Raw genomic sequence first — 16212 nt, 5'->3', positions numbered from 1 at the left:
CATCCGAATCGGCGTCAAAGCTTGCATCCATGTAAACCTTTACGACGAACTCTTTATTACCTCCATACTCTTTATTACCTCCATAATCGGTAAATATCTCCCACTACACCACGACACCACAATGACGACATGCATATGTTGGTATAAGTGTACATTACCGACACTTTATCTGTTCGTAACAATACCGACACACTAATGGTCGATGTTGTTCTAGTCTTTCGATGATCTGTCTGTCGGCAATGGATGACCGGTTTACGGACATATTATGTGTCGGTATAAGTTTTATTGCTGTTAGATTATGTGTCGCTGTTGCTCTGCGAGAGAAAGAGTGTCGGCGTATGTTTGGGCCTGGCCCACTTATTTCGGGCCATGCGGGAGAAGTTGCGCGTGGGAGACTCAAAGACTAAAATTTTGGCTAAGCCTCCCAGACCCCTCCTTCCCCCACCCCATCTTATCTCTTTCCCACGCCACACATCAACCTAAACCTAGGTCGCCTGCCGCCGCCGCCGTCCCCTGACCTGCCTGCCGATTTTCTCGTGCCGCCTCCTGTCCCATCAACGACGGCACCTCCCGAAGCCTCCGTCTACTATGTGGTGCTTCCCCACGGTCCAATCCCAAGGTTATGCCTCATTGTCCGCAGCAAAGAAGCCCCTCCACCGCCCGCAGCCAAGGAGTCGAGTCGACCGCCACCGAGGAGCCGCGTTGCCAACCGCCAGCGTGGAGTCGACCGTCGCCGAACAACCCCGCCGTACTTCCTCAAGATCCAGGGCGCTGTAGGTAAGATTCAGGCCGATATGGTCACTCCTCTGCTTCTCTGACTACCGGTAGTGCCACCTGAAGCTTCGATCCAACACAGGGTGACGCTGTCTGCAACCAAGGAGCCACCTAGCCCTCTACATCAAGAAGTTCTCCTTCCCTTTGTCTTGCTTCGCCCCCAAATCCAGCCCCTGTAGGTAAGCATGAAAATAGATCCCTTTTTTCTTTTCCATTTCATATGTTATTTCTTGTTTCCCCGTGAATGTGATTGCCCATTAAATCTTGTTGGCTCAATGATGAACTAAACAAGATCATGTCAGTTCATTTGAGATTGGAGATTTCATAGTGCCAACCATCCATCTCTCATGTTATAATTAGGGTAAATTAAGTATTTAGTTGATTTCTGGACAGACTGAAGTATATATATTTTACTAACCAGTGTTATGTGCTATGTTATTATATGTTTATGTAATTCTTCTAGTCCCATCTACATTATTTATTCACATAGCTATATTGCAACTCTTTGTTCTCGATTAGCACCGTCAAGTTATTTTAATGTTGTTTTTGTTGCTGTTGATTTGGGATGTGTTCTACAACACGTGTTGTTGGAGAGAATGGTTACTATAAGACTGCATGACGATTAGTAGATTTGTGCGCCTGACCTTGGCCTGGGTGTTTTGTGGATTCAACAAGATGCATTATATTTCACTTGCTCTTCCATGGGTGTCGTGCCTGTCTAGAAACATGCTACTGTTTTTAGTTCAGGCTAGCTTTCTTCTCATAAGTAGAACTTTGCAACTGATTTCAACTTTTAATGAGGTTTGACTATTGTTGCGGATGTTCTGAAGCTCGTGGACTGTATGCTTGTAGCTGAGCTCAACCTCCCAGGCCTCTCCCTTCTCTTATCACATATATATCCAATATTCAGTTTCAGGGTTTTAGTATTTACTAATTACTACTACCTTTGAAATGATTGTGTCTCAATGTTCCTATTTCCATTCGCAGGCTGCAAGGATCCCCAACCATGCTGAGTGGTAATGCTTGAGGTATGTATTGTTTCTATCTCTGTTTTGCATGTGATCCCACCACCTTCACTTGTATGGTTTTGCATAAACCACCAGTGCGAACATCACATTTGCTAGTTCAGTACTCATCCATGTTCAGACTGTAGCCTGTAGTGTACTCCGTATATTGTTCAAATAGAAAATTATACTCTGTATTTTGCTCAAAAAGAATTCACCTAAGATGGATGGAACACTACACAGATTGGTTGGCCATGCCAAGACTTGCAAGGGTGAGGCGTCACTAGTTTCCTCCATTTAGAAGAACAATGCCCTCTCTTCTGCTTTCCTACCAAAAACACAAAATGTGCCACATATCATGAATTGGATCCAATCCCAAGGAAGTGCAGGCCACTAGACTAAAATGAGTGGTTCTCTCTAGGGCTATACTAGGAATTTTGGTTCAATTACGTACTGAAAAGTAACATGCATTTAATTAATTGCATTATGCATTATAAGCACCTGAATCATATGGTTGCGTAATTATATTAGCATACAGTATTTCTATCAACAATTAGATCAGTAATAGAAAAAAACAAGAAGTCTTCATTCATTATTTCTAGACGAAATGTTTATTCCATGGTTGGTAGTGTTAAGGCCCCTCTGTTACTTCTCAAAGCAACCACACCTTTTGCAGCAAAGTGTACTAACCAAAAGAGCCACATGTGAAGTTTGTACGACTTAATTGATTGTTAGTATGCGGAACCTATAGCAGCTAAATTCAGCTTATGTTAATAGTCTACATGGTACTTTGATATTGATGTTGAATGCTTGCTGCCAATTAGATTCTGCATTCAGTACTATGTGAGTGAATTAAGTGTTGTTTCTTTTCAGGCTAGTAAAGTATCATTGTGCACTTCTGGAACAACTATCATAGAAGTATGGAACTAATGCTAGCAAAACTACCCGGTGTAGTCACCGGAGGAAAAAGATGAACTTTATTTTCCAATGTGGCTACATAAAGATCTAGCCGTAAAGATAAGGTAATTTGTTTCTAATCTAATACACCTTATATGTTAAGTGGTACAAAGGGAGCTACTATATATGCAAATATTCTCAGTTGGAACATAATTGTTCAGTTGAGCCACTGAACTTGCTGATAGGAAAACATGCTAAGGTTAACAACTTGAAAATTTTCTAGTTAACTAAATAAGATATTCTGGCAGTTTAAAAGTTGTTTCAACCAGACCACATCCTCTTTGTGTAAATCCTACTATATTCTCTAGTTACACTAAGAACAGAAGTATGTACACAAGTACTAGTATGTTTAGCCACTACAACATTATGGCCATAGTGGGTGGATTAGGATGCAACATCTGTTTGTATCCGTTGGTATGTCAATTTTGCTGCTTGCTAGGAGATGTTCATCTCCAGTGTTGATTGCAGTTTCATATGGCAGTTAAATCACCTCGTAATAGTTATGGTGTAGTAAGATTTGGGTTAAATATCGGTTTCATACACGCTAAATTTTGAGTTAGTCTCCAGATAGAAGTTGTAGTGTACTTCTGAAGCTTTCCAGAGAGTATTTTTTTACTAGGTAGTTTGAGAGCATCGACCACCTCAAACTTGCTGTCCAAAAATTAGTATCTCTATTGGGACATGATATTGCAAAAGAAACAATGCATTGATACTTTCCCTATTCCTTTTATGTTTGCTTGCTATTTACATATTTAACCGTCCAAAGTAGGGCCGCCATTGTATTATTACCATACTTAAATTGTTGGCTGATTGTAATTATGAGAACTGTATTATTTGCATTGCTAACATTTCATGGTATATATTTCGGATCCTACGCTACTTATTTAGATCACAAACTAATTTGTCATGTTAATGTTTTATGCCGATATATGTGCCAGCTTACATCCATATTTGTTTTGCCTTATGCACAAACTACTGGATACTTTACATCAAGCTTGACCAAGCATGTCCCTTATTGCTTTAGAAATTAGTTACCTTTCATGCTGTTACTATACCTGGAGAGCTCTCCATTGGTTTCTTCAAAGGTGACATGCCCTGATTGATTTATTACTCTCTAGTGTGTGTACAGGTTTTTCCTTTTATGAGCATTTGGTGCTTTAATCCAACAAGGCAATAAGTTCTTTTGCAGGGACAAATGGCAGGAAATAACAAGTCCACAAGTTGATCTAAGATGTTCCATGATCGCTTTTGTTCATAACATGGTTGACACCTTTTGTTCATACAGAACTTGATGTTGGCTTGGTGATCAAAGACTTGGTCTCTTCCATAATATTTAGTAGTAGTCAAGTGATCAAACAATTGGTCTGTTAGGATCTTAGCCATCACATTTTGTAACAACTTATCTTGTATGTTGAGCGAAGAAAATAAATGAATCTTTATGTATGTTGAATGAATGTACGCATGGATGACATTTTGTGATGAATAGAAGAGTCAATTGTTTGTATATATGCATTGTATACTGAACATGTATTAAATATTATGAATGCGATTTAATGTTAAATATGGTGTATTTGCATCTGTGCTGAAATGTACAACCCTGTTAAATATTATGAATGTGATTTCATGTTAAAATATGGTGTATTTGCATTTATGCTGAAATGTACAACCCTGGCAGCAAATGTGTCGGCAAAAGTATTGGACGTTGCACTTTCTGTCGGTATATCACATTGACACAGGAACTGTCGGCATAACAATGGGCATTGCTATATCTGTCGGGGTAGCACATTGTCAGATAATCTGTCGGTGTTGTGGTGTCTGTCGGTGTAGAAATGTCTGTCGGTGTAGATCTCAGCAACGTTGTCATAATGTCTGTCGTCATACATTTATCTGTCGGCGAAGACCTTTCCCGGCAGGACTATAGGCGACAGCTCCTTTCTGTCGCGAAAGATCTTTACCGACACTAAATCTGTCGCCTTAGGTGACCTATGCCGACAGATTGTTTGACGCTGCTTTGAGTGTCATGGTGTAGTGTCCTTAGTCCTCTTAGGTAACTAAGGATAATTTTGACCGCTACCCAGTGATCTACTCCTAGATCATTATTGTACCCCCTTGCCAAACTCATTGCAAGGTGCACAATAGGTTTCGTACACAACATGACAAACTTTATAGAACCTATGGCCGAGGCATAGGGAATGACTTTCATTCTCTCTCTATCTTCTGTCGTGGTCGGGTTTTGAGTCTTACTCAACTTCACACCTTGCAACACAGGCAAGAACCCTTTCTTTGACTGAACCATTTTGAACTCCTTCAAAATCTTCTCAAGGTATGTGCTTTGTGAAAGTCCTATTAAGCATCTTGATCTATCCCTATAGATCTTGATGCCCAATATATAAGTAGCTTCACCGAGGTCTTTCACTGAAAAATTCTTATTCAAGTATCCTTTTTATGCTATTCAGAAATTCTATATCATGTCCAATCAATAATATGCCATCCACATATAATATCAGAAAATGCTACAGAGCTCCCGCTCACTTTGTTTTAAATACAAGCTTCACCATAAGTCTGTATAAAACCATATGCTTTGATCACTTCATCAAAGCGTATATTCCAACCCCGAGATGCTTGCACCAGCCCATAGATGGATCGTTGGAGCTTGCACACTTTGTTAGCACCTTTAGGATCAACAAAAACTTCTGGTTGCATCATATACAACTCTTCTTTAATATCCATTAAGGAATGCAGTTTTTGACATCCATTTGCTAGATTTCATAATTATAAAATGCGACAATTGCTAACATGATTCAGACGGACTTAAGCATTGCTACGGGTGAGAAAGTCTCATCGTAGTCAACCCCTTGGATTTGTCGAAATCCTTTTTACAACAAGTCAAGCTTTTTAGACAGCAACATTACCATCAACGTCAGTCTTATTCTTGGAGATCCATTTATTTTCTATGGCTTGCCAATCATCGGGCAAGTCCACCAAAGTCCATACTTTGTTCTCATACATGGATCCTATCTCAGATTTCATGGCCTCAAGCCATTTATAGAAATCTGGGCTCATCATAGCTTCTTCATAGTTTGTAGGTTCGCCATGGTCTAATAACATGACTTCCAGGACAGGATTACCGTACCACTCTGGTGCGGAATGTGCTCTGTTCGACCTACGAAGTCTAGTAGTAAATTGATCCGAAGTTTCATGATCATCATCATTAGCTTCCTCTCTAGTTGGTGTATGCATCGCGGGAATGGATTTCTCTGATGTGCTACTCTCCAGTTCGAGAGAAGGTACAATTACCTCATCAAGTTCTACTTTCCTCCCACTCACTTGTTTCGAGAGAAAACTCCTTATCTAGAAACGACCCATTCTTAGCGACAAAGATCTTGCCTTCAGATCTGTGGTAGAAGGTGTACCCAATTGTTTCCTTAGGGTATCCTATGAAGACACACTTCTCCGATTTAGGTTCGAGCTTATCAGACTGAAGCCTTTTGACATAAGCGTCGCATCCCCAAACTTAGGTTTAGATGGTGCCCTACCATAAGCGTCGCATCCCCAAACTTAGGTTTAGATGGTGCCCTACCATAAGCGTCGCATCTCCTTTTGACTTAGGTTTCTTGCCAAACCATAGTTCAGACAGTGTTGTCTCAACTGATTTAGATGGTGCCCTATTTAATGTGAATGCAACTATCTCTAATGCATAACCCCAAAACGGTAGTGGTAAATCGGTAAGAGACATCATAGATCGCACCATATCTAATAAAGTACGGTCACGATGTTCGGACACACCATTATGCTGTGGTGTTCCTCGTGCCGTGAGTTGTGAAAATTATTTCACACAGTTTTTAAATCAAGACCAAACTCGTAACTCAAATATTCACCTCCACGATCAGATTGTAGAAACTTTATTTTCTTGTTATGATGATTCTCCACTTCACTCTGAAGTTCTTTGAACTTTTCAAATGTTTCAGACTTGTGTTTCATCAAGTAGATCACCCATACCTACTCAAATCATCTGTGAAGGTCAGAAAATAACGATACCCGCCGCGTGTTTCAACACTCATCGGACCGCATATGTTGGTACATATTATTTCCAATAAGTCATTGGCTCGCTCCATTGTTTCGGAGAACAGAGTTTTAGTCATCTTGCCCATGAGGCATGGTTTGCAAGTATCAAATGATTCACAATCAAGTGATTCCAAAAGTCCATCCGCATGGAGTTTCTTCATGCGCTTTACACCAATATGACCTAAATGACAGTGCACTATTATTACCAACTTTTCATCTTTTGGCATCAATATTATGAATATGTGTATCACTACGATCGAGATTCAATAAACCATTACATTGGGTGTATGACATAGAAGGTTTTATTCACATAAACAGAACAACAATTATTCTCTGACTTAAATGAATAACCATATTGCAATAAACATGATCTAATCATATTCATGCTCAACGGAGATACCAAATAACTTTTATTTAGCTTCAACACTAATCCCGAAGGTAGAGGGAGTGTGCTATGGTGATCGTAGCAACCTTGGAATCACTTCCAACACTCATCGTCACCTCGCCCTTAACTAGTCTCTATTTATTCTGTAACTCCTGTTTCGAATTACTAATCTTAGCAACTGAACCGGTATCAAATACCCAGGGGCTACTAGGAACACTAGTAAGGTACACATCAATAACATGTATATCAAATATACTTTTGTTTACTTTGCCATCCTTATTATCCACCAAGCATTTGGGACAGTTCCGCTTCTAGTGACCATTTTCTTTGCAGTAGAAGCACTCAGTTTCAGGCTCGGGTTCAGCTTTGGGCTTCTTCATGGGAGCAGCAACTTGCTTTTCATTCTTCTTGATCTTCTCTTGCTTTCCCTTGTCATTTTTCTTGAAACTAGTGGTCTTATTAACCATCAACACTTGATGCTCTTTCTTGATTTCTACCTTTGCTGATTTCAGCATCGCGAAGAGCTCGGGAATCGTTTTTGTCATCTCTTGCATATTATAGTTTATCACGAAGTTCTAGTAGCATGGTGATAGTGACCAGAGAACTATGTTAATCACTATCTTATCTGGAAGATTAACTCCCACTTGATTCAAGCGATTGCAGTACCCAGACATTCTGAGCACATGCTCACTGGCTGAGCTATTCTCCTCCATCTTGTAGGCAAAGTACTTGTCAGAGGTCTCATACCTCTCGACATGGGCATGAGTCTGAAATACCAATTTCAACTCTTGGAACATCTCATATGCTCTATGGCATTCAAAACGTTTTTGAAGTCCCGATTCTAAGCTGTAAAGCATGGAACACTAAACTATCAAGTAGTCATCATACCGAGCTTGTCAAACATTCATAACGTCTGCATCTGCTCCTGCAATAGGTCCGTCACCTAGCGGTGCATCAAGGACATATTCTTATGTGCATCAATGAGGAAAATCCTCTGATCACGGACCTAGTCCGCATCATTGCAACTATCATATTTCAACTTATTTTCTCTAGGAACATATCAAAAATAGGGGAGCTATATCGTGAGCCATTGATCTACAAAATAGATATGCAAAAACTATTGAGACTAAGTTCATGATAATTTAAGTTCAATTAATCAAATTACTAATGAACTCCCACTTAAATTAACATCCCTCAAGTTATTTAAGTGATACATGATCCAAATCAACTAACCCATATCCGATCATCACATGAGATGGGGTAGTTATCAATGGTGAACATCTCTATGTTGATCATATCTACTATATGACTCACGTTCGACCTTTCGGTCTCTAGTGTTCCGAGACCATCTCTATACATGCTAGGCTAGTCAAGTTTAACCCAAGTATTCTGCATGTGCAAAACTGTCTTACACCCGTTGTATGTGAACGTAGAGTCTATCACACACGATCATCACGTGGTGTCTCGAAACGCCGAACTTTCGCAACGGTGCATATACTTGGGCACTTATATCTTGAAATTTAGTGAAGGGATCATCTTATAATGCTACCATGGTTCTAAGCAAAATAAGATGCATAAAAGATAAACATCACATGCAATCAAACATGTGACATGATATGGCCATCATCATCTCGTGCTTTTGATCTCCATCTCCAAAGCATCGTCATGATCTCCATCGTCACCGGCTCGACACTTTGATCTCCATCATTGCGTCGTGGTTGTCTCGTCAACTATTGCTTCTACAACTATTGCTAATGCATAGCGATAAAATAAAGCAATTACATGGCGTTTGCACTTCATACAATAAAGACAACCATAAGGCTCCTGCCAATTGCCGATAAATTACAAGACATGATCATCTCATACAATAACGTACATCACATCATGTCTTGACCATATTGATGTCTACTACACAACCTTCTTCTTGTAGGCATTGTTGGGCCTGCAAGTGCACAGGTTTGTAGGACAGTAGCAAATTTCCCTCAAGTGGATGATCTACGGTTTATCAATCCGTAGGAGCCGTAGGATGAAGATGGTCTCTCTCAAACAACCCTGCAACAAAATAACAAAGAGTCTCTTGTGTCCCCAACACACCCAATACAATGGTAAATTGTATAGGTGCACTAGTTCGGCGAAGAGATGGTGATACAAGTGCAATATGGATAGTAGGTAAAGGTATTTGTAATCTGAAATTATAAAAACAGCAAGGTAACAAGTGGTAAAAGTGAGCGTAAACGGTATTGCAATGATAGGAAACAAGGCCTAGGGTTCATACTTTCACTAGTGCAAGTTCTCTCAACAATAATAACATAGATAGATCATATAACAATCCCTTAACATGCAACAAAGAGTCACTCCAAAGCCACTAATAGCGGAGAACAAACATAGAGATTATGGTAGGGTACGAAACCACCTCAAAGTTATTCTTTCGGATCGATCTATTAAAGAGTTCGTACTAGAATAACACCTTAAGACACAAATCAACCAAAACCCTAATGTCACCTAGATACTCCATTGTCACCTCAAGTATCCGTGGGCATGATTATACGATATGCATCACACAATCTCAGATTCATCCAACCAACACAAAGTACTTCAAAGAGTGCCCCAAAGTTTCTACCGGAGAGTCAAGAACGTGTGCCAACCCCTATGCATAGGTTCATGGGTGGAACCCGCAAGTTGGTCACCAAAACATACATCAAGAGGCACATGATATACCATTGTCACCACAGATAAGCACGACAAGACATACATCAAGTGTTCTCATAAAAGACTCAATCCGATAAGATAACTTCAAAGGGGAAACTCAATTCATCACAAGAGAGTAGAGGGGGAAGAAACATCATAAGATCCAACTATAATAGCATAGCTCGGGATACATCAAGATCGTGCCATAGAGGGAACATGAGAGAGAACACGAGAGAGACAGAGAGATCAAACACATAGCTACTGGTACATACCCTCGGCCCCGAGGGTGAACTACTCCCTCCTCGCCATGGATAGCGCCGGGATGATGAAGATGGCCACTCGTGATGGATTCCCCCTCCGGCAGGGTGCCGAAACGGGCTCCTGAAAGGTTTTTTGGTGGCTACAGAGGCTTGCGGCGGCGGAACTCCCGATCTATCTTGATATTCGATGTTTTTAGGGTACGTAGGAATATATAGGCGAAAGAAGTCGGTCGGGGGGTGCTCGAGGGGTCCACGAGATAGGGGGCCGCGCCCTGTGGGGGGGGGGGCTATCTCCTGGGCTCCTCGAGGATCTTCTGACTTGATCTCCAAGCCTCCAGGATGACATTCTTCCAAAAAATCACGATGCCGAAGGTTTCATTCCGTTTGATATTCCTTTTCTTTGAAATACTGAAACAGGCTATAAAACAACAATATGGGCTGGGCCTCTGGTTAATAGGTTAGTCCCAAAAGTAATATAAAAGTGTATAATAAAGCCCATAATCATTCAAAACAGATAATAATATAGCATGAATGCTTCATAAATTATAGATACGTTGGAGACGTATCAGCATCCCCAAGCTTAATTCCTACTCATCCTCGAGTAGGTAAATGATAAAAGAAAGAATTTATGAAGTGTGAATGCTAGAAGGTGCACAAGTTTGATCAATGATAATTTCAATCACCTTTACTAGCATCATTATATATCATAGTAGTAGTTCATCTCATAAAACTTTTCACGAACTAGTAACAAGCAATTCACATGTTAAAGCATAGACCATAAAATTTCTTGAAAACTAGCAAACTTCATTCTTAGTCATCAAACAATTGCAATTCATCTTACTTTCAGGAAGAGTCTATGTCAGAGCTCTGATTTAGCAAACTTCACATACTCAACTATCATATAGTCTTATACAATTGCTAACACTCACGCAATACTTGTGGTTATGAAGTTTTAATCAGACACAGAGAAAGATTGGGGCTTATAATGTTGCCTCCAAACATATTCACCTTTGGGTGATGTCAACAATAATAGTTCATGCTAACGTACATCCAATTGGATATATATATCAGGATCACCCCAACACAAAGTGCTTGCCAAAGGATAAAATGAAAAAAAGGGAAAGGTGAAGATCACCTTGACTCTTGCATAAAGTAAAAGACATAAAGTAAAAGATAGGCCCTTCGCAGAGGGAAGCAGATGTTGTCATGCTCTTTTAGGGTTGGATACACAAAATATTAATGCGAAAGAACATCACTTTATATTGCCCCTTGTATATGGACCTTTATTATGAAGTCCGTCGCTTTTATTGCTTCCATAACAAGTTCGTACAAAGCTTATTTTCTCCACACTAATAAGTCATGCATATTTAAAGAGCAATTTTTTATTGCTTGCATCGATGACAACTTACTTGAAGGATCTTACTCAATCCATAAGTAGATATGGTGGACTCTCATGGCAAAAACTAGGTTTAAGGATATTTGGAAGCACAAGTAGTATCTCTACTTGGTTCTAGGAATTTTGGCTAGCATGAGGGAGAAAGGCAAGCTCAACATGTTTGGATGATCCATGACAATATACTTTAACTGAGATGCGAGAAAACATAACCCATTACGTTGTCTTCCTTGTCCAACATCAACACTTTAGCATGTCATACTTAATGAGTGCTCACAATTATAAAAGATGTCTATGATAATATATTTATATGTGAAATCTCTCTTCCTTCAATATTCTTTCATGAATTGTTCAAATGACTAATACAATGCTTGCTAACCGTCAATAAATTTACAACCTCTACTTCTTAGATGTGAAGTCATTACTCCCCATGGGATAAGCAAATGAAACATATATAATTTCAGTTTTATGACATTCAACTCATTCAACAATTTACTCATAGGATATAAGTGAAGCACATGAGTAAATGACAAACTACTCCAAAAAGATATAAGTGAAGATCAATGAGTAGCTAAATAATTATGTAACTATGTGAAGACTCTCTCTCATTTAAGAAATTCATATCTTGGTATTTTATTCAAACAGAAAGCAAAGAAAAATAAAATGACATTGCAAGGATAGCACAACTCATGTGAAGAAGCAAAAACTTAGGCTCAACCGATACTAACCGATAGTTGTTGAAGAGGAAAGGTGGGATGCCTACCGGGGCATCCCAAAGCTTAGATGCTTGAGACTTCTTGAAATATTATCTTGGGGTGCCTTGGGAATCCCCAAGCTTGAGCTTTTATGTCTCCTTAATTCCTCTCATATCATGGTTTCTCTTTTTATCAAAAGCTTCATTCACAACAAACTCAACAAGAACTCGTGAGATAGGTTAGTATAAACCAATGCAAAACCTTATCATTTTATACTGTAACAAATCACTACAATTATTATTCAACATTGCATACTAAATGCCTCTGCATATTTAATAGTCCTATCACAAATAGAATCATTAAACAAGCAAACATATGCAAACAATGCAAACATAACAGCAATCTGTCAGAACAGTACAGTCTGTAAAGAATGCAAGAGCATCAATACTTCCCTAACTCCAAAAAATATGAGAGAAAATTCCCACTGTAATAAATTTATCATATCTCAATATGCAAAAAGATTCAACATTATACCATTCCCTGACTTTTCTACGGAATTTTTGCAACAGCGGTAAACTTTCTGTTTTCAAACAGCAACATGTATACTAGCAAAATAAGCATGGTAAAGGCTATCCTTGACTTTTTTATTGAAACTAAAGATGCAAAAAATTATTCTAACTAACATAAAGCAAATACTAACAAAAGAAAATTATGCTCCAAGCAAAACACATATCATGTGGTGAATAAAAATATAGCTCCAAGTAAAGTTACCGATGAACGAAGATGAAAGAGGGGATGCCTTTCGGGGCATCCCCAAGCTTAGGCTCTTGGTTGTCCTTGAATATTACCTTGGGGTGCCTTGGGAATCCACAATCTTAGGCTCTTGCCACTCCTTATTCCATAGTCCATCGAATCTTTACTCAAAACTTGAAAACTTCAACCACACAAATCTCAAAACAAAACTCGTAAGCTCCGTTAGTATAAGAAAATAAAACCACCACTTAGGTACTGTAATAAACTCATTATAAATTCATATTGGTGTAAAACCTACTGTATTCTAACTTCTCTATGGTTCATACCCTTACATACTAGCCATATATTCATCAAAATAAGCAAACAACACAATGAAAACAGAATCTGTCAAAAACAGAACAGTGTGTAGTAATCTGTATCAAACGTATACTTCTGGAACCCCAAAAATTATGAAATAAATTGGTGGTCCTGAGGAATTTGTCTATTAATCATCTTCAAAAAGAATAAACCTAAAAGCACTCTCCAGTAAAAATGGCAGCTAATCTCGTGAGCGCAAAAGTTTCTGTTTTTTACAGCAAGATCATAAAGACTTCACCCAAGTCTTCCCAAAGGTTCTACTTGGCACTTTATTGAAAAAAAAGCTATAAAACATGATTAATACAGTAGCATAATCATGTGAAAACACAAAAACAGTAAGGGTAAATATTGGGTTGTCTCCCAACAAGCGCTTTTCTTTAATGCCTTTCTAGCTAGGCATGATGATGGCAATGATGCTCTCATAAAAAATAAGAATGAAACATAAAGAGAGCATCATGAAGAATATGACTAGCACATTTAAGTCTAACCCACTTCCTATGCATAGGGATTTTGTGAGCAAACAACTTATGGCAACAATAATCAACTAGCATAGGAAGTCAAAACAAGCATAGCTTCAAAAAATTTAACACATAGAGAGGAAACTTGATATTATTACAATTCCTACAAGCATGTGTGTTCCTTCCTCATAATAATTTTCAGTAGAATCATGAATGAATTCAACAATATAACCAGCACCTAAAGCATTATTTTCATGATCTACAAGCATAGAAAATTTACTACTCTCCACATAAGCAAAATTCTTCTCATGAATAGTAGTGGGAGCAAACTCAACAAAATAATTATCATGTGAGGCATAATCCAATTGAAAACTAAAATCATGATGGCAAGTTTCATGGTTATCATTATTCCTAATAGCATACAAGTCATCACAATAATCATCATAGATAGCAACTTTGTTCTCATAATCAATTGGAACCTCTTCCGAAATAGTGGAATCATCACTAAATAAAGTTAACACTCTTCCAAATGCACTTTCATGTTCATCACAATAAGATTCAACATCCTCCAAAATAGTGGGATCACTACTTCCTAAAGTTGACACTCTTCCAAACCCACTTTCATCAATATAATCATCATAAATAGGAGGCATGCTTTCATCATAATAAATTTTCTCATTAAAACTTGGGGGACAAAAATATCATCTTCATCAAACATAGCTTCCCCAAGCTTGTGGCTTTGCATATCATTAGCATCATGGAAATTCAAGGAATTCATACCAACAACATTGCAATCATGCTCATCATTCAAAAATTTAGTATCAAACATTCTATAGATTTCTTCTTCTAGCACTTGAGCACAATTTTCCTTTTCATCATACTCACGAAAGATATTAAAAAGACGAAGTGTATGAGACAAACTTAACTCCATTTTTTTGTAGTTTTCTTTTATAAATTAAACTAGTGATAAAACAAGAAACAAAAAGATTCAATTGCAAGATCTAAAGATATACCTTCAAGCATTCACCTCCTTGGCAACGGCGCCAGAAAAGAGCTTAGTTGACGGGGTGTGAGTGAGTGCCCTTTACCTAGCCTCCCTGGCAATGGCGCCAGAAAAGAGCTTGATGTCTACTACACAACCTTCTTCTTGTAGACGTTATTGGGCCTGCAAGTGCACAGGTTTGTAGGACACTAGCAAATTTCCCTCAAGTGGATGACCTAAGGTTTATCAAGTCGTAGGAGGCGTAGGATGAAGATGGTCTCTCTCAAACAACTCTGCAACCAAATAACAAAGAGTCTCTTGTGTCCCCAACACATCCAATACAATGGTAAATTGTATAGGTGCACTAGTTCGGCGAAGAGATGGTGATACAAGTGCAATATGGATAGTAGATAAAGGTATTTGTAATCTGAAATTATAAAAACAGCAAGGTAACAAGTGGTAAAAGTGAGCGTAAACGGTATTGCAATGATAGGAAACAAGGCCTAGGGTTCATACTTTCACTAGTGCAAGTTCTCTCAACAATAATAACATAGATAGATCATATAACAATCCCTCAACATGCAACAAAGAGTCACTCCAAAGCCACTAACAGCGGAGAACAAACGTAGAGATTATGGTAGGGTACGAAACCACCTCAAAGTTATTCTTTTGGATCGATCTATTAAAGAGTTCGTACTAGAATAACACCTTAAGACACAAATCAACCAAAACCCTCATGTCACCTAGATACTCCATTGTCACCTCAAGTATCCGTGGGCATGATTATACGATATGCATCACACTATCTCAGATTCATCCAACCAACACAAAGTACTTCAAAGAGTGCCCCAAAGTTTCTACTGGAGAGTCAAGAACGTGTGCCAACCCCTATGCATAGGTTCATGGGCGGAACCCGCAAGTTGGTCACCAAAACATACATCAAGAGGCACATGATATCCCATTGTCACCACAGATAATCACGGCAAGACGTACATCAAGTGTTCTCATAAAGGAGTCAATCCGATAAGATAACTTCAAAGGGGAAACTCAATTCATCACAAGAGAGTAGAGGGGGAAGAAACATCATAAGATCCAACTATATTAGCAAAGCTCGGGATACATCAACATTGTGCCATAGAGGGAACACGAGAGAGAACACAAGAGAGAGAGAGATCAAACACATAGCTACTGGTACATACCCTCAACCCCGAGGGTGAACTACTCCCTCCTTGTCATGGATAGCGCCAGGATGATGAAGATGGCCACCGGTGATGGATTCCCCCTCCGACAGGGTGCCAAAACGGGCTCCCGAAAGGTTTTTGGTGGCTACAGAGGCTTGCGGTGGCGGAACTCCCGATCTATCTTGATATTCGATGTTTTTAGGGTACGTAGGCATATATAGGCGAAAGAAGTCGGTCGGGGGGTGCTCGAGGGGTCCACG

The 16212-nt window shown here is 39.1% G+C and overlaps 1 long non-coding RNA gene across 2 annotated transcripts; it reads left to right on the top strand.

Moving 5' to 3' along the window:
- Positions 1 to 444: 444 nt before the first annotated feature.
- On the top strand, positions 445 to 4279 carry LOC119344254. 2 transcript variants are annotated; one of them, XR_005166548.1, is made up of 5 exons: positions 445 to 777; positions 857 to 953; positions 1762 to 1802; positions 2652 to 2800; positions 3925 to 4279. It is a non-coding gene; the product is annotated as an uncharacterized LOC119344254 (long non-coding RNA). The 2 variants fall into 2 exon arrangements; XR_005166547.1 differs by having other exon boundaries at positions 2652 to 4279.
- Positions 4280 to 16212: the final 11933 nt, after the last annotated feature.

The sequence above is a fragment of the Triticum dicoccoides genome, chromosome 1B (assembly GCF_002162155.2).
Source record: "Triticum dicoccoides isolate Atlit2015 ecotype Zavitan chromosome 1B, WEW_v2.0, whole genome shotgun sequence".
In the NCBI taxonomy this organism is placed as follows: Eukaryota; Viridiplantae; Streptophyta; class Magnoliopsida; order Poales; family Poaceae; genus Triticum; species Triticum dicoccoides.
This window is presented reverse-complemented; position numbering and strand designations above follow the sequence as displayed.